This window comes from Tursiops truncatus, chromosome 4 (genome assembly GCF_011762595.2).
Source record: "Tursiops truncatus isolate mTurTru1 chromosome 4, mTurTru1.mat.Y, whole genome shotgun sequence".
Classification (NCBI taxonomy): domain Eukaryota; kingdom Metazoa; phylum Chordata; class Mammalia; order Artiodactyla; family Delphinidae; genus Tursiops; species Tursiops truncatus.
In genome coordinates, this window is record NC_047037.1 from 90798244 (window position 1) to 90826118 (window position 27875).

At 37.0% G+C, this 27875-nt stretch overlaps 1 protein-coding gene and 1 pseudogene across 2 annotated transcripts in view; one reads left to right on the forward strand and one right to left on the reverse strand.

The window, feature by feature from the left end:
* Positions 1–27875, forward strand: part of LOC109547760 (zinc finger MYM-type protein 6-like) — an 834957-nt gene that overhangs the window by 623358 nt on the left and 183724 nt on the right. The gene's annotated exons all lie outside the window — the stretch shown is intronic.
* LOC117312266 (U2 spliceosomal RNA) lies at positions 1146–1311 on the reverse strand (annotated as a pseudogene).

Sequence of the window (27875 nt, forward strand, 5' to 3'; positions counted from 1 at the left end):
ACAAATGGTTTTCAAATGCTGATCTAGGTCTTTGGTTCAGGGACACTTTTATAGTCTATGGAAAAATAAGAATAATAAGAGTAATCTGGTGAGTTTTTCATTAGGTTACATTGATTCAGTTTAAAGAGCTGTCATTCATTCTGAAATTTTGTCCTTCTTACCCTTTCTGAGGAGAATTAAATGTCCTTTCTTACATAAAATGTTGGTAATAATAATAAATTGCAACTTTTTTCTTTTGCTGTTTGTTTGCTTACTCAGGGAAAAAAAAGTTCTGTGTTTTTTTTAAATTTTATATTTAAAATTTTCTGCCTCATGAAATCCAGAAATCTGAGAACCATAGGCAATTATTTACCTTGGTATATATATTTGGTATATATTTTATATAAATGTCTGTAAGCATTTATATTTTAGTATTTATATTATCCTTTGTATGGACATATATACACTACCAAATGTAAAATAGATAGCTAGTGGGAAGCAGCCACATAGCACAGGGAGATCAGCTCAGTGCTTTGTGACCACCTAGAGGGGTGGGATAGGGAGGGTGGGGGGGAGATGCAAGAGGGAGGGGATATGGGGACATATATATACGTATAGCTGATTCACTTTGCTGTACAGCAGAAACTAACACACCATTGTAAAGCAATTATACTCCAATAAAGATGTTAAAAATATATACCCTTTGTCTTTAGATGAAAAGGTTTGAACACATAACCGTGGCTTTCTTGCATTCCATCTTTATCTTGTTGTCAGCTTACACGCCTTCTAAAGAGCATGGGGTTAAAGAATTGATGATGTGGTGAAGATTAAAACACATAGGGCAGCCTGTTTTGGCTGGATAAAAGACTAACCACTTTATGTATATTACCATTTCTTCCTTATTGCCCCTCATGGTGGTGCCTATAGTCCTTTCATCCCACAGTTAAAAGATCTGATATTCACAGACTTGCCAATGATTCACAGAAGATAAAGAAAAAGTCAGAATTCAAACGCAGTTCTGTCTCCTTTAACAGACGAAGCTTTGAATCTATTGAGAGAAAACATTCTACTCCTTTAACTCCTATTAAAGGTGAGGATATTCCTTTATTCAACATAACTCTGACTTTGTAATTCCAGAAAAACTATTCCTGTGCCTAGTAATGAGAATATTTTCCCCTGCAGGGGTAGTCTTCTACAGAGGCCAAGCTATCCCACATATTTTTTTCTAAATTGCTTGCTTATGAAGACTACAATGAATATATAACTAATATTTACTGTTGAGTTGTGGTTGCCTTTTTACACTTGATCTTAGCCAAAAGGCCGAGAAGCGATATGTGGTTGCCTTTTTAAAATAAAGAAGTATACTAGCTTCACTGAAATTTTTAGAACATGAACAGACATTTAGATCTTTCAATTCTCAAGCAGTCAAAATAACTAAAAGAATATAGACTTCTGATGAAAAAAGGAACAGGTTCTGGTTTAGTTTGGAACAGCAACAGGGAGGGTTGAGGATTTGGGCAGCTAGAGGCTTCATGACCCACCTAAAAAAGGAAGGTGCTAGTAGTCCAAGAAGATTATTGTCCAGATGATTATTTTTCCCCAGATCCTTAGATTTTCAAGAGAAGTTTGGAATGTCACATTTCATGTGCAAGTTCTCCATTTTCAAAGGCTGGCTAATAGCTGAAATTTAAATATCTTACTGGTCAACACTAGATGGACCAGACACAAATCTCGGGGGAGAGTCAGTCCATGAGCTAATAGGCTGCAATGTCGGTCGGATTCAGGGGTTTTTTTCACATGCATGTGTAATCAGTATGATTATACACAAAATGATTAACCAATCACATCCTAAGCTATTATTCCAAAGGAAAAGGATGAAAGACAGCTTTGCAAGTGTAAAATTTCAGTTTGACTAAAACCAAATGAAACTCTTCCCCAGGAAAGAATTTTAAAACTAGTCTCAATGAGAAAGCATACAGATAAAGCAGACAAGATCCTTCAGTGAGAGAAACTGAGTTATAACTCCACTGTTTTCAGACTTTAAGAAGACTTAATAAACATGATAAAAATATCACTTTAGAATTAGTTGGAACCTGGGGCAGGAAAAGGGCATTCAGAACCCACTAGAATAACTAGAATATGCAGAGGCAATAGGAAGTGCTAGACACAGATGATTCCCATGTGACAAACACAGACTGTTTACTTAGCAAAATGGTTAAGGCTCATGAAGAGTTTCTTATTGAGGAGTTAGAGGAGACAACATCACAATCCATTCTACAGGCTTTAGAAATCATTCTGACTTTCACATCAAATACCTTGTTAGTGCTTCCAAAGTGCCAGAAACTGTTCTGATAATCTGGGGGTAGAATGAAAAGAAAGCTCCAACTCTCAGCTTACATTCTCCAATAGAGTCAATCAATCAATCAGTCCATCATATTGTTTTGGATTGTGTTAGACACTCCACAGAGGATAGAAGAAATCAGATAGGATGATAAGGTGGGAGCGTGGGCGCATGGCCCGTGTGGTTGGGGAAAGCCTCCTGAGCTCAGACCTCAATGGTGAGAGAGGTGAGCTCTGAGATGTGCAGCAAAATGATTCAGCAGGAAGCAGGAGCAACTGCAGAAGCTTTGAAGCAGGGATGGGCTTCACGGACTATCACTTGAGTGTGGATCTCTTTACAGAGTGTGGTTGCAATCACTTCCAACAGCACATTTTGTCCTTATTTAAAGATGCTGTGAATATGAACACCTACACTGTTAGAATTATGGTTTAGTTGCTCAGAGTGAGCAGAAGCAGTTAGGCAACCTCCTCGAGAAACATACACACACGCTCACACACACACACATACACTACACTCCCCAGTACTTGCACCTAAAATGCTATTAATTTCTGTAAATGCATTTTTTAACATCTATCAAATCTCAACTCATTTAAGAAAGAATTGTATAGGATGCAAAACTCACTTCTCTCTCTTTCCTTTCTTTTTCTGTTTCTTGAATAAAAAGTCAGTTAGGTTGAAAATCAGTTTATCCATAATAAAAATGGAGTGGCTAAAAAAGGGGACATAAAGACATAGATTCAGTTCACTGTGTTCAGTGTTTCCTCTAATAAACCCTTCATGACTCTCCTTTTAATGCTGGCTAGCCTGAAACAAACTTTGAAACAGGATCTGGCTACTGCAGATGCATTTACAAGAAAACCCAGAGGCCTCAGAGGAGGCTGCACTTCATGGGGAAGGCAGGAAACATCTGTGAGTAGGGGAGAACTGTGGAGCTATGGTCAGATGGTCCTGCCAACTTTCCATGTTGTCTCATGCACCCCAGTCTGAGGAATATTCTTGAACACATAGCAGGAGTAGAATATGGCCTGCAGTCAGCCCTCATAGCTGGTCCATGCCTAGAGTGAGCCTGTGTCCCATATCCCCTGTCCCACGTGGTTAAGTACCATGTATGACTGGCATTTCCTCTACCAATCTCTAAACCCCTTTGGAAACAAGATCCCCTTTGTATCTCCATATAGGAGTTTTTCTGGTTGTATTTCAGAAGACGAGATATTGTGTGAAGCACACAATTTGATTTCCCTGATCTCTTAGCCTCTTAGTTCTGGATAATTTTTTTCCTTTATGGCTACCTGTCTTAGAGTCCCCATATCCCCATATTTTTTCCTCCTTCTCCTGAAAGAAAAAATGTGTCCCTGGGAAAAGTCCTGATAAATTCATTTACACTAGGAAATAAACTTCCCTTTAAAATGTTCCTCTTGTTCTCCTCTCATGAAATTTTGCATTTTAGCTAGTCCAAGAAAGACTTTGGTGGAAGGAAGAAAAAAACAGTGCCTAGGACATTTCAATCTATATCTCTCAGGTACTTATGTATGCATGGAAAGTAAGTTTTATAGATGTGTTTGCATAACACCAGTTAAGCAAATGCAAATTCAATACACACATTATTAGAATTTAAGTATTTCCAGGGAATTCCCTGGCGGTCCAGTGGTTAAGACTCTGCACTCCCACTGCCAAGGGCCCGGGTTCCATCTCTGGTTGGGGAACTAAAATCCCACAGGCTGCATGGTGCCGCCAAATAATAATAAAATAAAATAAAATATTTCCAATTCAATCTCAGGTGCTTGAGTTTCAGGAAATATTATATACATTCACCCCAAACACTTCTTCTGTTTAGCTTTTTTTTTTTTAAACATCTTTATTGGAGTATAACTGCTTTACAATGGTGTGTTAGTTTCTGCTTTACAACAAAGTGAATCAGCTATACATATATCCCCATATCTCTTCCCTCTTGCATCTCCCTCCCTCCCACCCTCCCTATCCCCCCACCCCAGGTGGTCACAAGGCACCCAGCTGATCTCCCTGTTTAGCTTTTCTGCTCCTCAGTGGAACTCCCTCAGTCTATCTTCCTTCCTCTTCCCTTGCTCTCCCCACTTCCTTTCCTTCTTTCCTCCCTTCCTTCTTTTCTTCCTTCCTTCCTTCCTCCCTCTCATATTTCTTGAGCATCTGCTATGTTCTAACACTACCCTAGATGCTGACAGTATAGATATGAATAAGGTGCAGGTGCAGGCTAGAGAAGGGTGCTGAAAAGTAATCAAATAAAATGAATTTAATAAGAATAGATTTGTCTTAGAAGTATGAAGAAAAGAACTCTGAGGATAAAGTAGATGACTCTGTTTAGGAGAGGCAACAATATTCTACAAAGAAAGGACTATTAGGTACAGCTCTTGAAAGATGACTAGAAAGTGCTACCTAGGAAACAGTGGAATAGCATTTCAGATAATAGGGAGAATGTGTGTAAAGGAATAGCAGCTTCGATAGCAATGGTAATGCCTGTGGAAAAGCATCTGGCCCCTGTGGTCAGAGGTAGAGTATTTGACATTGCGGTAGGAGACAAAGCTGGAAAATTAAAGTTAATTCATGTACTTAACTTGTCAGCAACAATCTTTGCACCCCTCCGATGTGCTGATTCCAAATAACTCATTTCAGTCCTGAGACAGACTGCATGGCCTCCTGGCTTTCTGCCCATTTCATTGGTTGGTCTTGCCCCGTTGTCCATTGGACCTCTAACTGTCGGTGCATCCAAGGCTCAGCCCTTCAACCCTTCTCCCCTGGTGTTTTCTGTTCTCTATTGCAAGAGGCTCCTTTGCAAAGTACCCAAGAGCTCTCTCACAGGCACCAAACTGCCAGGTTTCAATTCCCAAACTCTTCACCTGTTAGCTGACAGAGCTTTCTCCTCCTGTTGCCTCATCTGTGAAACAAAGATAGTAATAGGACTTATCTCAGAAGGTGGTTGGAGTCAAATAATTTAAGACTTGTGCAGAAAAGAGTCAACAGAGCAGTGTTGGCTGCTTATCTTTAGAAAGGCTTCTGATGAGGTTGGCCTTGGGCTGGCCTTTGGGGACTTGGATTTCAGGAGGGTTCCTAACCACCTAACTGATAAGGGTGCCCTCACTGCACCTAAGCTGCTCATGAAAACAATATGGTTTCTGCTGAACACCAGCTTTCCCTCTTGGAGTCTGGAATTTTGGCAAGTGCCAGGCATAGGCTGCCTACGTGATCTGCCCCTAATAAAAATCCCGGGCACTGAGCCTTTCATAACCTTCGCTGTTTGACGATATTTCACAGGGGTTACCACACTCATGGCTGGAGTAAGGAAGCACGTCCTGTGTGACTCCACAGAGAGGACCTGGTTTCCCTTAGACTTCACCCCAGGTGCCTTTTCCTTTTCCTGATCTTGCTTTGTATCCTTCTGATGTAACAAATCACGGCTGTGATTATGACCATATGCTGAGCTCTGTGAGTCCTCCTAGCAAATCATAAAAGCTGGGGTGGCCTTGGGGACTGCCCAGCATAGCATGTAAAAACAACTTAGCTGAGTCTTAGACATACGGTAAGCATGTAATGAACACTAGCTATTTTTATTATGTACCCTTTTTCCTAAGGTGAGCCCCTCCTGGCTTTAAGGACCACCTGTATGCTGATGATTACTAAGTTTATATCAGCAGTTTAACCCGGTCCCTAACTCAAGATTCATATATCAAACTTCCTGTGTAGTATCTTCATTTGAGTTCTTAATGGACATCTCAGACTGATCGTGCACAAAAAAGACTCTGGGTTTCTGCTCCAAAAACATCTGTGACCCCAATCAAGATGGTTAAAATCACTACTATTCATCCCATTGCTTGGAGTCCCCACTGTTTTGTCTTCACTTTCTACATCTAACCTATGAGTAAGCCTTGTTTGATTTACTTCCAAAAGGATGTCTCAAACCTTAAACAATGGTCACCAACTCATCATTTTCTCTCCCTGACCCTTGGCAGGAACATCCTAGCCAGTCCCCCTGCCTTACCAGGGGGTAAGTCCATGCTTACCCCCTGTTGTCTACTTCTAGCAGAGCAGCTACTACTGTCTCTCTAAATCTGAAGTAGAGCCTATCTCTCCACTACTTAAACCCCTTTGACAGCTTCCCATGTTAATTAGAATGTGACCCAAACTTCATGCCATGAGCCATAAGGTCTGCACCATCTGGCTGCTGCACACCTCCCTGTTCCCTAGCGTGGTGCTTCCCTTGGCTCACTAAGGCCTCCTGTCTCTTCCTCCAACATGCCAAGCTCACTCCCCCTGAGCACCTCTGGATAGGGAGCTCTGTCTGCCTGGAGCACATTTACTCCAGATTTTCTCTTGGCTACCCCCTCTCATAAGTCACTCTCAGACCACCCTATTTAAAGTGACCACCACTCACTTATTTTCTAGTGACTCTTTTATTTTAATCAACTAGCACTACCACAGTTTTGCTTTATTTACTTTTTATTTTTAAAATGGTACCACAATCATTAAAATTAGCCTCTGATCTACCCCTCGGTCCTCCTTTTATTCCCCAGAAGCAACCCATTTGGAACCAGTTCTGCTTTGCTTTCTTCTCATAGTAAGCTTTTTATTTCTAAATGATATATATTTCATCATTTATCAAATTTAGTCATATCTGTTTACTTCTCATGTTGAAAGATAGAACTTCCGTTTATTTGCATCACTCTTAATTTTCCCTCATCCCTAACTCCCAAAGTCGATAATTTTATTATCATTTACTTCTTCTTTTTGCTTTTAAACTTTGAATAATACACAAAATTTTCAATGCCCTCTTCCATCAACCTTAGACAGTATCTCCTTAGTCCCCACCATGAGAAATATTTGTGTTCCTGCTCTCCTCTCTATATCTACTAACCACCTCCCAATTTCTGTTATGTGAACAATTTTTCTTTTACATTATGAGGATTTATAACATTGAGATTCTATTCAGAAGTCATATTTTATTTTTTCTGTGTTGATGTATTTCTGTTTTAAAAACCAACTATGGAGGAAGTAAAAAAAAAAAAGACTTCAGATTCTTCTTTTTTTCCCCCTCTTCTTATCAAAATATGCTCCCTAAAAAGTATTTGATTACTCATTCAGACTAAAATGGAAATGACTGATTAAATCCATTATAAACATGAGGAATAAAGACTTATTGGCCGAATTTCAGGCTCAAATCATGTTTTGAGTTTACAATCACTTATCTAAAGTTCTTGTATTCAGATTATTTTACAATTAAGACTTTTTGAACTTTAGAAGTTTTGCACACAGCATATATTCTAAATCACATAGCACTTTCAGCAGGGACTGAGGCAAAACCACATAGTCAAAAAATTTCTTCAGTAAAATGTATGAATAATCATACTACGAAATATAAACAGAGACTATAAATATTTTTACATCACTTCAGTCTAGATTTTCTTGCTCAATGAGTATACACTCACTGTATACAAATTGTATACACTCATTGTATGTTATCAAGTTTTTTTTTTCAATTTTTAGAATGTTTTGGTTGATGAAACTATAGATGTAGGATTGTGCAACAACATAAGTGACAGCTTATTAATTTGTAAACGTAACTTTGCGCTTAGTTTCTCTGCTGCTTGTTTTTACTCTTACATGACATGAATTTGCACCTTGCACTTTCATGTGATGCCACTGTAAACCCATTAGCTTTGGAAGAGCAAGTTAGTAAGATTGATTGTTCTATCCACCAACATTTTGTCTTCACTTGAATTTATGTATATTACAGTGACATAACAACAGTGGGTTAAACAGGTGGGTTGCTAACTTATTGAGTTGATTGAGAACTAGTAAATTTCTTTAGGTTGCAATATAGGAACATGAACTTTACCTGCTTTTTCACATTTAATTTCTCCAGCTGAATTTGGTTGAATGGGAAACGCTTTGAAATCATATCAAAGGCTGTCCCTTCTTTACATTTCTGGAACATTGTAGACAACATACTTTATGGTTAATCACTCAGGATTTAGAGTCAGAGATTGTTCATTTAATCTCATTTCTACGCCTTGGGTAGACTTTGGGAAAATTATTTAAATTCTCCAAGACTCAATTCTCTTATTTGAAGAAAAAAACCCACACAGCGATGGTATTCATTTTATCTTGTGGGAGGCTATAAGGTAAAATTGAGACACAGCTTATAAAGTGTTTAGTGTAGTCTCTAGCAGGGGCTACATTTTATTTTTACTGTTTTAAACAGAACATCCTCTAAAGCTATCTGATGTATGTGTCTTCATGAAAAAGCAAGCAAGCAGCATAGATATTTATTTATTTATTTATTTATTTATTTGCGGTATGCGGGCCTCTCACTGTTGTGGCCTCTCCCGTTGCGGAGCACAGGCTCCGGACGCGCAGGCTCAGCAGCCATGGCTCACAAGCCCAGCCGCTCCGCGGCATGTGGGATCTTACCGGACCGGGGCACGAATCCGTGTCCCCTGAATCGGCAGGCGGACTCTCAACCACTGTGCCACCAGGAAGCCCAGCATAGATATTTATGATACCACCCAGGAATTTATGTATAGTTGCCTACATTTGTTCCAAAATATTAATGTATTTTTGGCCGTCCAAATCAGAATGTGAGTTCTAATGTGAATGAATATCATTGTGAGGGAGAATCTGAATTCTAACAGATAAAATGGTGAAAGTATAGGATAAATGTATCAGTTAGCTCTTGCTGCATACCAAACCACCCCAAAACTTAGTGGCTTAAAAGAAAAGCTATTCATTTAGCTTATATTCTGTTTGCCAGCAATTTGAGCTGTGCTCAGCCTTCTGGTTCTTCTGATCTCAGCGGGGCTCACTCATGTGACTGCAGTCAACTCTCAAGTTGGCTGGAGGCGAGCTGGTCTACGATGGCTTCGCTGGGATGGCACATCTTCGCTCCACTTTCTCTCCCATCACAGAACACACAAGCCTGGGCTTGTTGAAATGGCAGTTGAAAAAGAGTAAAAGTGAACAAGACCTCCAGAGGCTTTGACTCAGAACTGGCATAATGACATGTTACTGTCCAAAGCGCATCAAAATTTCAATCTAGACTCAGTGGCAGAGAAATGAACTCTTCCTGTTAATGGGAAATGTTACAAAGTCACATTACAAAAAAATATGGATATAGGGACAGGGAAGATCTGAGGTTATTTTTGTTATCGATGTGAATATGTAAAATTTTGCTAAAATCCTTAAACACTGAATATTAACATCAGGAAAATTAAAATGATTCATGTGGTGCAAGGAAGAAAAATCAATGGTAAGAAAAATAATGATTGGTATGTGAAAAATATGAGAGTGAAAAACTGGAAATTAAAAATGACTGCATGTAATCTATAGTTCCACTGTGTATTATTAAGAAGAAAGATTGAACAAAGACAATGATTTATCTAACCTGACTCGGCAGAAATGCAGTCCTCTGCATGTGTATGGGTAAAATTTCTGAACAGGAAAATGTTGTACCCAATTTAGTGGAATATGGAAAATCCAGATATTTTTACAAAAGGAATTCCTATTAATTTTCACTTTTGTAATTATATAGACTAATGCATCCTAGTAAAGACATTAGAGGTTAACTAACATTTATCTTACATTATAAGTGTTTTAAAATTAAAATATTTTAATCTCATGTTTGAAATTTGAAAATTTCTAAACAACAGCACAGCCTACCTAGTGATTGAGAGTGAAATTAAAATATAACAAAAGAAAATATCCTTCTTTACTGTTGATTTAGCTGCATCTCTGAGCCTAGTTTCCCTATGATAACTTATTTTTGATACCAGACATGTTGGCATTTCCTAAATGAACAAGAAAATCTGTCTCTGATATGGGATTAATCCTTCTTAGAGATTCATAGAGGTAGACCCATCTGGGAAGGGAGTTTGCAAACTATTGAATACATTCCTGGTATATTTTCTGCTGTAGGTAAACCAAATTTAGTGCTGAAAATTGATCTTGAATAGTGCTCGTGACTCTAGACCTGATATATATATTTAAGGCGGTGCAAAGGTCCAGAGAAAAAGCTTTATATGCTGGTTGCATTTCCTACTCAATTGTAGCTCCTTTCCTAATTTTAGTAAGATAGTTTGTTGTTTTAACTTTCCTTGGACAAACTCTAGAAAAAAACTCACGTAAAGAAACTTAAATTTTCATCTTCTCCTGCTATAAACTTGCTGCTTATAATTCTTCTTGGTTACATAGGCCAACTCTTCTCAGATATGCCCAGTTTAGTTTTTTCTTACCAGTCACCTCATTCATTCATTCGTTCATTCATTCATCTATTCTCTTTAGGTTCATTATTTCTCAAATATTTTTAACTATTGTGCTCCTTTAAAATATAAATATAAATGTTTAAAATGTTAAAATATAAATTATATAATATATAATATAAATTATATATAATATATATATAATATATATAAATGTTTAAAATGTTTAAATATATATAAATATATATAAACATTTATATAAATATAAATGTTTAAAATGTTAAAATATAAATTATATAATATATAATATAATATATATATATAATATATATATGTAGATAAGATCACATAAGGAAGGACAATTTAGAAGGGGCCCCCTCCCCAAAGCCAGGGTTCAGACCTCATTGGAATAACAGTGGTTATAATCTACTGGATGGCAGGCAAGTTTGCTGAGTTGTCCAGGCCAGAACTGGTCCAGAGTTACCAGGAAAGCAGGAAACAGCCGTCTGGGTACAGGCAGACAGATCTGCACATCTGTGGGTAGGCAGGCATGGAGAAAGTTTTAGCTGTTAGGAGCCTGACTGCTGGCAGTGGCATGTGGCCTGCGAGCAATGTGGTTGTATTGGGAGGGCTGGAGGAAACAACCCTCCCAGCCCAGGAGAGCTGAGGCTGATGCGCAGGGGCTCAGAGGGAGACACTGGCATGCTGTTGCCAGCAACAGGCCTGACTCTGGCAGTGGTCACTGTGACCCAGCTGGGTTGCAAGATGGCTGAGGGACTGTACACTCTGAATGTGCAGTTGGCGCAGAATGACACTGGATGTGAACACACACACACACACACACACACACACACACACACACACACTGATGGATTGTTACAGCAGGAGCAAAAAGGCAGCATTCCAGAACAGGAAGAGAGGCCCCTTTCAATGTCCCTCAGCACCCTATACTGACAAAGCTGGACATCATGCTCATAGTAGAGGAGAAATGCTTGGAGTCCAGGTCATTATGGTGGAGCAGCTAGGAGGGAGTGAATGTGGAGCTGAGAGGCTGAGAATAAACTGAGAACTGGCCCAGGCTGTTCCTTTCGCTACTCAGCTACCACCTACACTCTCACATGCACACTTCAACCCCTGTAAAACAATAAGACAAGGCTAAATGTGCAACGAGACCATGCTGCAATAAGAAATAAACCCCTCTAATTCAGTGGTTTGTCAAAAATAAGATTTATTTCTTACTCATATTTATCCGACTTTATGCAACACAACTCTCCTTCAAGTGGTGAATCAGGGACTTGGGTTGCTTCCTCTTAGAACTCCAAGACCCATGTGTTTTTTAATTTCTGATTATGGAGAGACACAGAGAAGGGTGGAGGGAGAAACATTCATTCTTAACCATTTTAGTGGAAGTGACCCAGCCCTACATCCCTCCATTTGATATTCCATTGCAAGAATTTACCACATGACCACACCTAGAAGCCTTGGGGCAGGGGAGATGTAGGAAATATCTCCATGTTTGGTGAGAACCAATGGTCTGTATCACAACTTGTCAGATATATAAACATAAATTATTTTTAATGCTTCATAATACAAAATAAATTGATCAAATAAATGAGTTAAGGACTGAGAGCCATGAACATAAACACCAGTTCTGGTGTTTTCACAACATGCAAATTTTGTTGTTTAGCACAAGACAACAGAGTTGTTTTCTGAATTCTACTTGGGGCTTTTTAGTTCCTCTGAGCTGTTATTTATTGCAAATCATTTCTCAGGGGTGTGTCATTAAGTGAGGCTTACTCACTTGTATCCAAGAAAAAAGAAATAGGATTTGGCCTTTTCTACTTAAATAAGATGACAACAGGAAATAGTTTGTGTAATTTGCAAAAATAAAAAAGAATGAATTTAAAATTTATTTATTTCAAACTGTTTTCTAATAAAGCCATTTGTAAGCAAAGAGATGCTAATAAGAGCCAAATTAAAATAAAATATAGAAAAATGCTTGCATGTTCTGAATTTGCTGTCCAGTTATCCCCAGAGTGAGCTTCACTACTGACTTTTGCCCCACAGAATCATCAGTTCATACTTTATAAACAAGGCTGAACATATTCAACAGACTTAGTGCTCAGTTGCAAAATACACAGACCCATGTTTTTACATCTCTGAAGTACCCAAGTTATAGTAGGAGAGCATCTAACAATATAAAAGTCAACAACATAAGTGAATCTAGAAAAATAACTAGGAATATATGCACTGAATGGCAATACTGCTTATAGAGATGGTAAAATTATGGGTGATATTTTTTCCCTTCTTGTAATTTTCTGTATTTTCAAAATGTATTTTTTTATCATTTTATATATTACAATAAACATGCATAGCTTTATAGTTGGGAAAAAAAGATGATAAGGAGATCAGCCAAGATGGCAGAGAAGAAACCCTAAGTTCACCAACTCTCATGAGAACTCCAAAACTCCTAACTATTTGCAGAACAACCATCAATGAAAAAGAGCAGAACATACCAGAAAAGATATACACTAACAACGAACTATCAGAAAGAGAAATTAAGGAAACAGTCCCATTTACCACTGCACCCAAAAGAATAAAATACCTAGGAATAAACTTACATAAGGAGGTGAAAACCGGTACTCAGAAAACTGGTGTTCACTGATGTTTTATCAGTGAAGACACCGATGAAAGAAATTGAAGCGACACAAACAGATGGAAAGATATACCATGTTCTTGGATGGGAAGAATTAATTATTGTGAAAATGACTATGCTACCCAAGGCAATCTACACATTCAATGCAATCCCTATCAAAATACCAATGGTATTTTTCACAGAACTAGATCAAATAATTTCAAAATTTGTATGGAAACACGAAAGATCCTGATTAGCCAAAACAACCTTGAGAAAGAAGAATAGAGCTGGAGGAATCATGCTCTGTGACTTCAGACTATATTACAAAGCTAAAGTTATCAAAACAATATGGTGCCAGCATAAAAACAGACACATGTATCAATGGAACAGAAATCCCAGAAATAAACCTATGCACTTATGGTCAATTAATCTATGACAAAGAAGGCAAGAATATACAATGGAGAAAAGACTACTTCATTAAGTAGTGCTGGGAAAACTGGACAGCTACATGTAAAAGAATGAAGTTAGAACATTCTCTAACACCATATACAAAAATAAACTCAAAATGGATTAAAGACCTTCATGTAAGATGGGAAGCCATAAAACTCCTAGAGGAAAACACAGGCAGAACACTCTTTGACATAAGTTGTAGCAATATTTTTTGGTTCCATCTCCTAAAGCAAAGGAAATAAAAGCAAATGAACAAATGGGACCAAATTAAACTTAAAAGCTCTTGCATAGCAATGGGAAGCCATCAACAAAACGAAAAGACAACCTACTGAATCGGAGAAAATATTTGCAAATATTATGACCAATAAGGGGTGAATATAAAACATATATAAACAACTCATACAATCAACATCAAAACAAACAAACAACCCAATTTTAAAAATGGGTAGAAGACCTGAATAGACATTTTTCCAAAAAGGATGTGCAGATGGCCAACAGAAAAGATTCTCAACATTGTTAATCATCAGGGAAATGCAAAACAAACCACAATGAGATATCACCTCACACCTGTCAGAATGGCTATCATCACAAAGAACACAAATAACAAATGTTGGTAAGGATGTGGAGAAAAGGGAACCCTCCTACACTGTTGGTGGAAATGTAAATTGATGCAGCCACTGGAAAACAATATGGAGCTTTCTCAAAAAACTAAAAATAGAACTACCATATGACCCAACAACTCCACTCCTGGGTATATGCAGTAAATCCCCTACATACCAACCTTCAAGTTATGAACTTTCAAAGATGAGAGCATGCATGCCAGCTGTTGTACTGTACTACTGTACTTTTCAGGGTACTGCACTGTAAGATTAAAATGTCTTCTTTATTTTTTGTTTGTTTTTTATGTACATATTATTTATGTGAAAAGTATTATAAACCTATTACAGTACAGTACTATATAGCCGATTGTGTTAGTTGGGTACCTAGGCTAACTTTGTTGGACTTACGAACAAATTGAACTTACAAGCGCTCTCAGAACAGAATTTGTTCGTAATTTAATGTTCGAGTTAAATTACTCGTTCGTAATTTAACCCTCTGAACCCTAGATTTTTTCTCTATCTTATAATAATTACCACCACTACCCAGTGGGGCTGTTTTAACTATAACATGATGTGTTTTACCTCTAGCTTGGATCAAGAGACAAATGAAACTGATTCATTAAGTTAAATACAAGAACAAAAGTAAGAGTTTTTCCCTTCCTTGTTTTCAATCATCCTCTAGAAGTCCAGAATCCAATCCTCCATGGAAGGGAGTAATGTAGATGCAGAAGTATACTTTGCTGGTGAAAAGTGGTAGGTAAATTAGGCTGGGATCTTTGGGGCAAAGTATAGAAAAACCTAAGGGCATCAGCTCTTCTGGACAGTCAGCTAGTACCATGTTGATGCAATCAAAGGGAAATCCTCAGTGGAAGCCACTAGAGAGGACGATTAATGTATTTCCTAGGTGCCAGTGGTATATGTACTCACACAGATGGAGTCTGGACAGTTTTGAACATGAATTCTGCTCCTACAGAGCTCCTTGTCACTGGCAATAGGTGGTGTGCCTTGGAGCAGAGGTTAGAGGTTCTTGAACGGTGGCTCATTTCCTTTCCACAAGCTTCTTCTGTATCTGGACCCCTTATCCTCATCTTGACCAACCTCCATTTCTCTCTTTATACCTTAACATCTCTTCTATCTCTTTCCCTCTTTTTTTTTTTTTTTTTTTTTTTGTGGCAGTACGCGGGCCTCTCAATGTTGTGGCCTCTCCCGTTGCAGAGCACAGGCTCCGGACGCGCAGGCTTAGCGGCCATGGCTCACGGGCCCAGCCGCTCCGTGGCATGTGGGATCTTCCCGGACCGGGGCACGAACCTGTGTCCCCTGCATCGGCAGGTGGACTCTCAACCACTGCGCCACCAGGGAAGCCCTCCCTCTTTTATAGTCCCTGGATGGATAAATTCTCTCTTATTCATCAATTTTACTTATTTATATAGTATGAGTTTCTCACATTGTCTTGAGAGTTAGATGTTTAAAATCCAATAATCCTTGTCTATTTATTTCTGTGATCCCTCATGTCATACTTTTCATGAGTAGGGAACATGAAATGACTGACTCAGTGAGAAAGTGGCCAGAAAGTAGAAGGAACTATGGAGAATAGAAATCCTATCAATTAATATTTCAGAAGTATCTTACATTGTAATAATATGAGGAGGCAGTGAATGTGCAATGTTCAGCACACTGCTCACCACGTAGAAAGTCTCAATGTAATATCAGTTTCCTACTTTAAAAGATGATGTTTTGCAGAGTCTCTTCTAGTATCAAGACATTTGACTACATTCTGCCTGATGTCTTTGACCTCATACCTTGTATCTTTACTTAAGGATTTGCTTATTACCCCTTACCTAACCTACATGATTTTTTTTTTTTTTTTTTTTTTTGTGGTACGCGGGCCTCTCACTGTTGTGGCCTCTCCCGTTGCAGAGCACAGGCTCTGGACGCGCAGGCTCAGCGGCCATGGCTCACGGGCCCAGCCGCTCCGCGGCATGTGGGATCCTCCCGGACCGGGGCACGAACCCGTGTCCCCTGTATCGGCAGGCGGACTCTCAACCACTGTGCCACCAGGGAAGCCCTTTACATGATTTTTTTAATAACAATTCTGAAATTGTATTCAATAGTCTATTGATTTTTTATATATATATACATTTTTAATTTTATTTTTGGCTGCATTGGGTCTTCGTTGCTGCATGCAGGCTTTCTCTAGTTGCGGTGAGCAGGGGATACTCTTCGTTGTGGTTCGTGGGCTTCTCATTGTAGTGGCTTCTCTTGTTGCAGAGCACAGGCTCTAGGTGCGCAGGCTTCAGTAGTTGTGGCTCGTGGGCTCTAGAGTACAGGCTCAGTAGTTGTGGCTCATGGGCTTCATTGTTCCGCAGCATGTGGGATCTTCCCAGACCAGGGCTCGAACCCATGTCCCCTGCATTGGCAGGCAGATTCTTAACCACTGCACCACCAGGGAAACCCACCCACATGATTTTTAACTAAATTTCACTTGCTAGCTTATCTTTAGTTTTCAAGTCAAAGAAGATAAATGCATTAATGCATGAGCAGAATGTGGTGAGAAAATATGGACACTAATTGTTCTTACTAGTTTAGGTGGAGGATTATTTTGAGTTTATTGTCTGTGATGATACTGATCAGTAAGGCCACAATTATTTGAGAAATTCATTCAGTGTGGGAAGATTGATTCTAGAAAATAATGGACTGTGTAAATAGCAAATTTAGAGTTAGAGATTTGGCAACATAATATTAAAATTATCACAAATAAATAAACCAATAAGGTTTTTTGTTTCCCATAGGGTGTGCATTTATCAGTGTGAAGAACTATGTACTGTGGATGTGATAAAAATTATGACAGGATCATTGAAACTGATCAGGAGTGTTATCTCCCAGAGGAAGGAGGGTTATTCTGATTTTTAGGGTCTGGAGTTGCTGGTTACCTCTAACTGAAAGCAAAATTATATAATTTCACTGAACATCTGTAAAATGAGATTAGAGCATCAATCTCCTCATAGTTTTTTTTTTTTTTTTTTGAGAATCAAATGAGATAATCCGCTAAAGAACTTGGGCACAACAGTTGGCACATTTATTTGTGGTGTTTAGACCACTTATCTTTAATGTGGTTATTGACATGGTTGTTTACGTCTATCATCTTTCTTTTGTTTTCTGTTTGTTTCATCTCTTATTTGTCCCATTATTCTCTTATTCTGCCTTCTTATTGATTAGTTCAGTATTTTTCATGACTTTTTTTCTTTTATGTAGGTTTATTAGCTGTAACTTTTTGTTTCACTATTTTAGTGGTTGCTTTAGCATTTATAGTATACATCTTTAACTTATCAGTTTACTTCAAGTGGTCTTTTACCACTTATCATGTGGAATAAGAGCCTTACTACAGTATACTTGTATGTCTTCTAGACTCTGTTCCAGTGCTTTGTTCCATTTCGTTTTTACATATAACTCTACAATATGTTGTGTCTTTGTTTTTAACAGTTATCTTTTAAACCGATTTAAATAATGAGGAAAACTTCGTTATATTTACTCATTTAATTATTTTCAGTACTCTTAATTCCTTTATGTAGATTTGAATTTTTGTCTATTATAATTTTCCTTCAGCTTGAGGACTTCCTTTAACATTTCTTGTAGGTGTCATCTGCTTGTGATAAATACTTCCCATTTTTTATGTATGAAAAAGTCTTTAGGGCTTCCCTGGTGGCGCAGTGGTTGAGAGTCCGCCTGCCGATGCAGGGGACACGGGTTCGTGCCCCGGTCCGGGAAGATCCCACATGCCACGGAGCGGCTGGGCCCGTGAGCCATGGCCACTGAGCCTGCGCATCTGGAGCCTGTGCTCTGCAGCGGGAGAGGCCACAACAGTGAGAGGCCTGCGTACAGCAAAAAACAAAACAAAACAAAAAGTCTTTAGTTCTTCTTCAAGTATGAAAAATATTTTTATTCAATCTAGGTTTTACTTTACATGCTTTAAATATGTTATTCCATTGTCTTCTTGTTTGTATTGTTTCTGCTGAGAAATGTACAATTATACTTATGTTTTTCCTCTGTACATAATGTTTCTTTTTCTCTAATTGCTTTTAAGATTTTCTGTGATTCGTTTTGAGAAATTGACTATGATGTGCTACAGTGTAATTATCTTGATGTTTCTTTTTTTGGAGTTTATTGAGCTTCTTGTGTCTGTGGATTTGTAGTTTTCCTCAAATTTGGAAAATATTTAGCTATTCTTCTTTAAATACTTTTCTGATCACCTTCTCTCTTTCCTCCTCATGGACTCCAATTGCACATATGTTAGGCTGTTGCAGTTATCCCACAGCTCATTTCTTTCAGTTCTTTTTTTCTCTGTGTTTCATTTTGGATAGTTGCTATGTCTTCTATTTCACCATTCTTTTCTTCTACGATGTCTAATCTTCCAGTAATTCTACTCATTGTATTTTTTGACTCAGACATAATTTTAATCTCTAAATTTTTGATTTTGGTCTTATTTTGTATCTTACTTGTGTCTACTTTTCAACATGTGAAATTTAGAGTGAATCACTGTCTCAATGTGCTTGTTTTTAATTTTAGCATCTCTATTGGTTCTGGCTCACTTCAATTGTTTGATTTTTCTCCTTATTATGGGTTACATTTTCTTGCTTCTTTTCATGCCTGATAACTTTTAATTGGATGCCAATTATTGTGAATTTCATCTTTTTGGGTTCTGAATATTTCTATCTTTCTATGTATGCTTCAGTTTTGTCTGGACTTTAAGTAACTTGTAAAGACTTTAATCCTTTTTGGTTGTGCCCTTAAGATTTGGTAGGCAAGACCAAAGTCATGTGTAGTGGAAGTCTGATTTGTGCCCAATGCCAATGAATTATGGCGTTTTCTAGTCTGGCTTGTGGGAATGGGCATTATTTCCAGCTCACTGTCAGTGCTGGGTACGGCTCCCTCAAAACCTTTTGGGTGATTCTTTCTTGAGCGTCAGGTAGTTTAATCACCTACAAGCACTAATAATATCTCTGCTGAACACTCAAGGGGGTCCTTCTGCCTGTCTCTAGAGTTCTTCCTGTGCGGTTCTCTCCTTTTCAGTACTCTCTTATGAGAACCCAGGCTCCCTCAGTCACCTGAGACTTTCCGCTCTGACTCCTCAACTCATGCTATATGCTGGGCCCTGCCTCAGTTTCCCTCCCCTGTGTTGCAGCCTGGAAACTCTCTAGGTGCAGTAAGGAGGGACAGTGGTAGAGCTGAACTCATTTGTTGGTCATCTCTCAGGCAATACTGTCTCATGAGGCCTGATGTCCAATATCTTGGAAACCATTGTTTCATAAATATCTGTGTATTTTTATTGTTTCAGGTGGAAGGGTTACTCTATCTTGGCCAAAGTAGAAATTATTATGTGGCATTTCTGATTTTAAATAGCAATATTTCATAGTGAAATTCAATTGTGTCTATTTTTATTATTTTACAACTTTCATTCTTACTAAAAGTAGATGATTTTATTCTAATGTATGTGAGAGAACAATCACATATATGCATTTGTAGAAATGCTATCAACCTCTATCTATCTATCTATCTATCATCTATCCATCTATCATTATAGCTAACTTCAGCATACGGCTGTAGGTAAGGAAACATTGGTCATTAACAATCAAACATTAAGTATTAGAGCAACTTTATTAAATCATGTTAAAGAAATGAGAAGGAAAAAATTTTAAATAACATTTAAAATATTTTTAGAGTCAGTAAGCATGACCCTCTTATTCTTTTATGATGCATTTTAGTTACAGTGATAAAATTTGTATGTAGGTCTTCCTTGCTTTTGTAAAAACATACAATGTAATCTAATGTAAAGAGTATCATAATCAGATTTTTCATCTGGTTTCTTCTTTTAATTTGTTAAAACAATATTAATTTTATGCTGTTTTAAATTTTATTTTTGAACATATAGGCAAAATTAAGGAAAAGGCTGTTATAAGTTGATGTTGGAGAAATAGATGTAACTACTACTTATTGCCTGGTCATATTTCAGTGAGGAGAACAGATGTTAATTTGCATTTGAGGAATACAGACAGTATTGACTATGGCATTCAGCCTCTGCAGGATCTGAGCACTAACTAAAGAAAGAAGTGCCATAAGGTCAATGGAGAAGACATTGTAGTTGGAAACAGATATTAGTGAGCATGAAGCTTTGTTTATGCTCCTACCCCAGCTCCTTAAATTATGGTCTGACCCAAGAATAACCAGAATTACGGTGCTCAAAGTGTCTTTATAATAGATTTTACTGAATAGATATTTCTCAATTTATAAATGGGCTAAACATACAAAAAAGTTAATTTGTAAGGAGTTGCTTTTCAGATTAGAAAACAATTTTTATATAAACAAATATTTTAAACACAGGCATCCCTCATAGATATTGAAGGTTCCGTTCCAGACCACCACAATAAAGCAAGTGTTGCAGTAAATCAGGTGAATTTTTTGGTTCCCCAGTGCATATAAACATTATGTTTACACTATACTGTAGTTTATTAAGTGTGCAATATCATTATATCTAAGAAAAACCAAAGTACATACCTTAATTTAAAAATACTTTATTGCTAAAAAATGCTAATCATCTCCTGAGCTTTCAGTGAGTTGTAGCAACATCAAAGATCACTGATCACAGATCACCATGACAAATATAATAATAATAAAAAGTTTGAAATATTGCCAGAATTACCAAAATGTGATACAGAGACAGAAAGTGAACAAATACTGTTGGAAATATGGCATCAATAGACTTTTTATATCCAGGGTTGCCTCAAGCCTTCAATTTGTAAAAAACACAATATCTGCAAAGCTTAATAAGGCAAAAAACAATAAAACAAGGTGTGCTTATAATAATTTCCTCAATATTAACCTCAAAAAGATAACAATCATATATATATTTAATACATACAGTCGATGGAAATATTTTAAATACATGTAGCCACAATTCCTAATGCCATTTATACAAAAAAATGCACTTCAATAACAACTTAGGATACCAGGATTTTATCTTTCTTCATAATTCTATTAGAACATTAAGAACTACTGTAGTTCTTAGGTTAGGGGGACATTACATGGGAGATAGCCACTTTGGGGGAATTACTTATTAAATGGATGAATATTCTAAAGAAATATGTATTTGCATAAGATAAAGTATCTTTATTAGTTACCTACTCCCCAAAAGTTCCGAATTGAATAAAACAGACATAAATCAGGGATGCCCAGCAAGAAACTTTCCCTTCTCCTTCTTAGGCTAAATTTTCTTAAATGGGATCTTTGTTTATAAGTTGTTTAATGTGAACAGATGGATTGAAAAAGTGTCTTTGATTAGTTCGTGAAAAAAATAGGGATAACGATGATGATGAATATTACTGACTTGTAAATCCAATGTGAATAGATCAATATTTTATTCTCTTTTCAAAGGTCTTACGTCATTTGACATAGCTAATAAGACCTATGTTGTTGCATTTGTTAGTTTTTAAGTCACTTTCCTATACAGGTGTCTCATTTGATCTTCAAAGCCCAATGCTTAAGAAATGGAAAGTTGATTATCATATGTATTCTATTATATCCTATGTATTCTATTATTTATAAATAGCACAAAATATATCCACTGGAAATTCACTTAGTTACTAAGTGTTCAAGGTATCAGCAATATGAAATTGTAGCAATTCCAGTTTATTTTGTCACAGACATCCAATTACTTAATATATTAAAGTGCACTGAGCCTTAAAGACCTATCTAACTCTTTAGAGCTTGCGCAATACATTATTGTCTGTGGTTTATTTATTCTGCCATATTTATTTAACAAAATGCACAGCAGTGAAGCTTTTTAAGGCCTCCTTTAAAATGAAATAGTTTCACAAGTCCCAAATATAAAATAAGATTATGGATTATAATGGCAATAATAGCTTCTGCTTCTTCCTCTCTGCTTTCTTTAGTAACTGAAAACTTGAGCTTTCAAGGCAGCTTAAGAATAGATTTACTATTCTATTTTTAATATATTTTTTCATACAGTGTTTCTTAGAACTCATTTTGCAATGCATTTGTTCCATTTTTTTCTTTTTTAACCCTTTTTTCTTTATGCTTGCATGCAATTTCAGTGGATATTATTTATCACCATTTCAGTACTCTTTATAAAGGATTTGTCACCCAGATGCCTGCTCCTTTCAACAACAAAACAACCTCAGTAAACCTCAGTGCATATCCTGACCTAACAGCTGAAAAATCACGCTGGAATTAAGGCCATAGTTCTGGTTCTTTAATCGGATGTCTAGTTTATATATAAATTCTGAATAAATAAAATCGACCTGCAAACAGACAAGCTTAAAGATATTAAACCCAAGCCTTCTAACTGATAGACAAGCTGGAGAGAAATGCTACGGTGTGTAAGTTCCTCTCTTTTGTGTAAAAAGGTTATCTGTCCAGGCAAGCCTCTTAGGCTAAGTGTAATTAAAATCAATGGATGGAAAAGCATAAGCATTTTAAAAATGCAACTTTAAAAAATGGCAGTGGGGAAAACTTTGACTGTTTGTACTTCCGGAGGTGAAGCAAAACGGTTGGGAGATTCTGCAATTTCCTCAAGCAAGCAAGAGGTAAAACTGCACACCCCTAGTTAAATTCTACGGTGACTCGCCAAAGCAAGGCTTGATAATTGCTCCACTGAGAACAGCGCAGGGTTGAATGTGCTCGTGATGTGTTTTATTGTGATTTGCATTTTTCTGCATAGTAATTCATTGGCTTTAATAAAACATTGATTTACATGCTGTTACAAAGTACATCATCTTTCAGGCTTTAAATTAAGCATTTCAGCAGTGCGTGTGTTGGTGGGAGCGGGGATGGGGTATACATTAGCTTGATTCTCTGCGCTAGGGAAAAAGTCATTTCTCCCCCATCTGGCCTCTTTATTTTATTTATTTATTATTATTATTTTTTTTTTTTGCGGTGCGCGGGCTGTGGCCTCTCCGGTTGCGGAGCACAGGCTCCAGACGCGCAGGCTCAGCGGCCATGGCTCACGGGCACAGCCGCAAGCGGCCTGTGGGATCCTCCCGGACCGGGGCACGAACCCGTGTCCCCTGCTTCGGCAGGCAGACTCTCAACCACTGCGCCACCAGGGAAGCCCTGGGCTCTTTAAATGCAAAGCCTTAGTTGCGCATTTTTTTGTTTATGAGTAGTTTGTCACTCTAATTTCTGTTAAATTTCTTAAGACCTGACACATTTGCATTTGCATGGCTGTTAGATAATGTTTAGCACTTTTCATCTTCAAAGTGCTTTATAAATATTAAATAATCAAAGCTGCCAGCACACCCATGAGGCAGAGAAATATTGGGTTGTTTTATCTTACTTGGTTTACCTTACGGGGAATTTGTCATATGGCTGAATGTTAATTTTTTTTAACCAGTTTTAGGTAGCTTCTCTCTACTAATAGTAAAGAATTGCACCCTTTCTGGGGTCTGAACATGGAAGCCTGTGATTCATTATTTACCACATGTAGCCTTGAAAAGTTATTTGAATTTGTACACCTGTCTATTTTTTTTTCCTTAGATGTAAACCTCATTGCAATAAAAACCATCATTTATACTTTTTTTCTTTTACACGGTGGCTAATCTAATACCGTTTTCACTTACTCATTCGTGCATTCCAAAAACATTTAATGAGTGCCCACTCTCTTCTAGGCATTGTATTAAACACTGAGAACATAAAGTTAATGAACACCTAAATTCTACTCTTTGGGATGATATGGTAAGATTGAAGTAAGAAAAGTACTGCACACTCAGAAGAGTTGAGAACATTAGATGAAGGAACTATTTAGCAAACACTTAAGACACAGGGTTAAGAGACCTAAGCAGCACTGGTGAAGGCCCAGGGACTAACAGCAGTGGGAAGATACTGCCTACCCTAAGGAGAGGAAGGATAAGAGCTGAAGCTATGGAATAGGATCCATCTAACAAGGGATGTGATGTTAGAGAATGAAACCATTCCCAGGACTATGGACAAGTAAGGAGGGAGTCAGGGAAAGAAGTACACCTAACTCTCCATCTTGCCACCTTCCTGTGTCCTACCAAAACCTGGTGAAAGCTAACTGGAAACAAGAGGTAAAGGGAGCCTGGGTAGCATGGTTCATGGAGGTGACAACATACATCGCAGGACATAGAAGGGATGGAAGGTGTACAGAGGTTAACAGACAGTATCCAACACAAGAATCTTATGAGATAAGGATTGAGCTAGGCAAACATATATGATTTTACATATGTATATGTACATATATATATATATATGGAAAAAAGCACAAATACATTTCTGTGTGTGTCAGAAGTGGAGAACAGTGTTCTGTCTGCAGACATTAGGAAAGCATTTAAGAGAATGTGAGCTTTTATCTAAGCCTAAAGGCTGATACTTTGATTGAATTACTAGGACTGTGAAACCTTAACATTGTTTTGCTGGTTTGAAAAGGTACAAATGATAGAACAACTGCCCTTGTACTCTGTGGTATGCATTAGATTTTATTTGACTAGTCTTTCAGATGTTTAACATCATTGAAGATTGGCAGTTGATCCAGATAACTTCTATTCTGACCACTTATTAAGCTGTTGATTTAAAAACAAATCAATACAGTCAATTAAAATCACTCGGAATGTTCTCTTTTTTAAAAACCATTTATTTTTTTCTCTTCCTTTAATATTCTAGCATAACACAGAGGAAATTTAGCATGGCAGTGAATGTGCTATGACTGCTTCCCCAGGAGTATCATCTAAGGTCCAACATCTACACTTGGTGCGTTCCTATCTCATTTTCATTTCTGTCAATTAAAAGCCCAATAAATAGATAAAAGATGGCGAGTTTTATTTAAATAATAAGTTTCTATAAAAAGCACTGATTTCTGTATATTTCTCAATCAATCAGATAACCCTTTGAAATCCATCCAGATCTTGATTATCACAAACATCTTTTTTCTTTATGTAAATTGGTTTTAATTTCTTTATTTTCTCCAGAAGCAGAAATAAGAAAGAAATTGATTTCTCAGATTTTCTCCCTTATTATCATCCCTGAATTCATTTTCTCAGTATATTGGTACAACTGATTCTTTTTAGCGAGTGTGTTATGGTGAATAAATATGTACAAAGGGAAACAAATTCAGGCAGATCTATGGTTCCAAGCACTCCCTCAGCTGTGTGTGTGAATCTGCCTCACTCCTTCCCCACATTTGTTTCCAAGAGCTTTACTTCATATTGGAACTTGGTTTTCTGTTGGGTAGCAAGGAAGTGTCTCCAAAATAGTGATTACAGTTTGAACTACTGACCTTCCTACACACTTTTTTCCCCCTCAGTTCTGGTGAGATGTTCTTTTTCAGGGTTTCATGGGGGAGAATCTGTGTAACAATTTCCTGTGCAAGGCATGAAGGCAAAGACAAAAAGCAAGTGGAGATGTAGTTCTAGCAATTATCTTATCTTGCATCATGTCTAGATTGAACATTGCTGGGTGTCATGGGAGTATTATTGGAGGCAATCATATTTATGGTGTTTGTTTGACGGTATATTTGAAGGTATATTTTGAATGACTCAGATACCTATTTTACTATTACACTCAGCCGCTGCTTCTAACCATTTTGTGCTTAGGATTGTTAAATGCAAAGATGAGTTTCCCAGTCAAAAGAGTGAATTTATTAGTCCCATCAGATGGCATAGTCCATAAATCTTGAAAAATGCAAATATTCAAGATACAATTTAACATGGTGTGGACTATCTTTTTACTGCTCAATGGTAGATCATGGAATCTGAGGCAAACTTAAAGATTCATTATGAAAAGCATTGTTGCAAGTAAATGACACTAGCTAGGGAGTAATAAATGCACATAATTACCATTCATCACTATACAAAAGGGACACCATATGAGAAGTAAGCCTCTCTCCCACACTCCCCTGATCCCTCTCCCCAAGTGTAAGCATTATTCTCAGTTTCCTTCATAACGTTTAAGAAAAAAATGCAAATACCTACATAATTTTTATAGTAAATGGGATTTTATTAAACTTGTGCATATTTTTATTGTACTTTTTCCTTTTATTTATTTTGGAGATACATCAGTATATGCATATATCATCATTCATTTAACCATTCTTCAAATGATGGCCATGTCCCCTTATTCCCAAAGTTATGGCTAATAAAGCAATGTAAAAATAAACATATATTGTGTGTATGTATATACAGGTGTGTATTTATGTGTGTGTATATATATGTATATATGTATGTATAGTATGTATATATGTAAACTTTTACCATTATACACACATAAAGTAAATCATTAGAGTGAAAATGCTGAGTCAAATGAAATATCCATTTTACATTTTGACGGCTATTGCTAAATTGCCCTGCAAAAATATTATAATTTATTCTACCACAAACAATGCATACAAATACTTATTCCCTCCATAAAGTCTTGTTATTATCAAACTTACAAATTGCCAATCAAGAAAGTGAAAATAGTATCTTGCATTTATTTCAGTTTGCATTTGCTTAATTTCAGTGACTTGATATTATTCATTCACAAGGAAATATGAATGATGTGTCTTATCATAAATCTCAGAGTTAAAATTTTGATTTGATATTACTAAACCTTAGATGAGGAGAAAATACTCTCTGGCTGTTTTCAGAAACTACAGAAAAAAAAATTACTTTTCTAAGCCATTCCAGTGGAAATATGTGCAGTTGTGTAAAACACAGTGATAAAGAACAAGAATAATGTAGAATTGAGAATCCAGAGTTCAGATCCCACTTACTAGCTATGTGACCCTAGGCAAGTCACTAAATTTTCCTTATTTGTAAATGACGTGAGGATGAACTTAGAGTGTTGTTATGAGTAACAAATGAAATGATGGGCGAGAAAGATATTTGTATGCTACAGTGCTCTTCAGTTCGTTATTATTACAAAGAAATAAATTATTAAATGGGAAACTAGTACTTTAGAAAAAAATACAGTTGGCAGGGTGGGGTGTCTACCCCTGGGTGATGGTGGTCAGGATAGCTCTTTTTAAAATTTTTATTTATCTTCATTTTATCTTTTAATTTAATTTTTATTTTATATTGGAATATGGTTGATTTACAATGTTGTGTTAGTTTCGGGTGTACAGCAAAGTGATTCAGTTGTACATATACATATATCCATTCTTTTTCAGGTTCTTTTCCTATATAGATTATTACAGAATACTGAGTAGAGTTCCCTGTGCTATACAGTAGGTCCTTGTTGATTATCTATTTTATATATAGTAGTGTGTATATTTTAATACCAAACTCCTAATCTATCCCTCCCTGCCACATTTCCCCTTTGGTAACCATAAGTTTGTTTTAGAAGTCTGTGAGTCTGTTTCTGTTTTGTAAATAAGTTCATTTGTATCTTTTTTTTTTTTTTTTAGATTCCACATATATGTGATAGCATATGATATTTGTCTTTCTCTGTCTGACTTACTTCACTTCGTATGATAATCTCTAGGTCCATGCATGTTGCTGCAAATGGCATTATTTCATTCTTTTTTATGACTGAGTAATATCTCATTGTATATATGTACTACATCTTCTCTATCCATTCATCTGTTGATGGACATTTAAGTCGCTTCCATGTCTTGGCTATTGTAAATAGTGCTGCAGTGAACACTG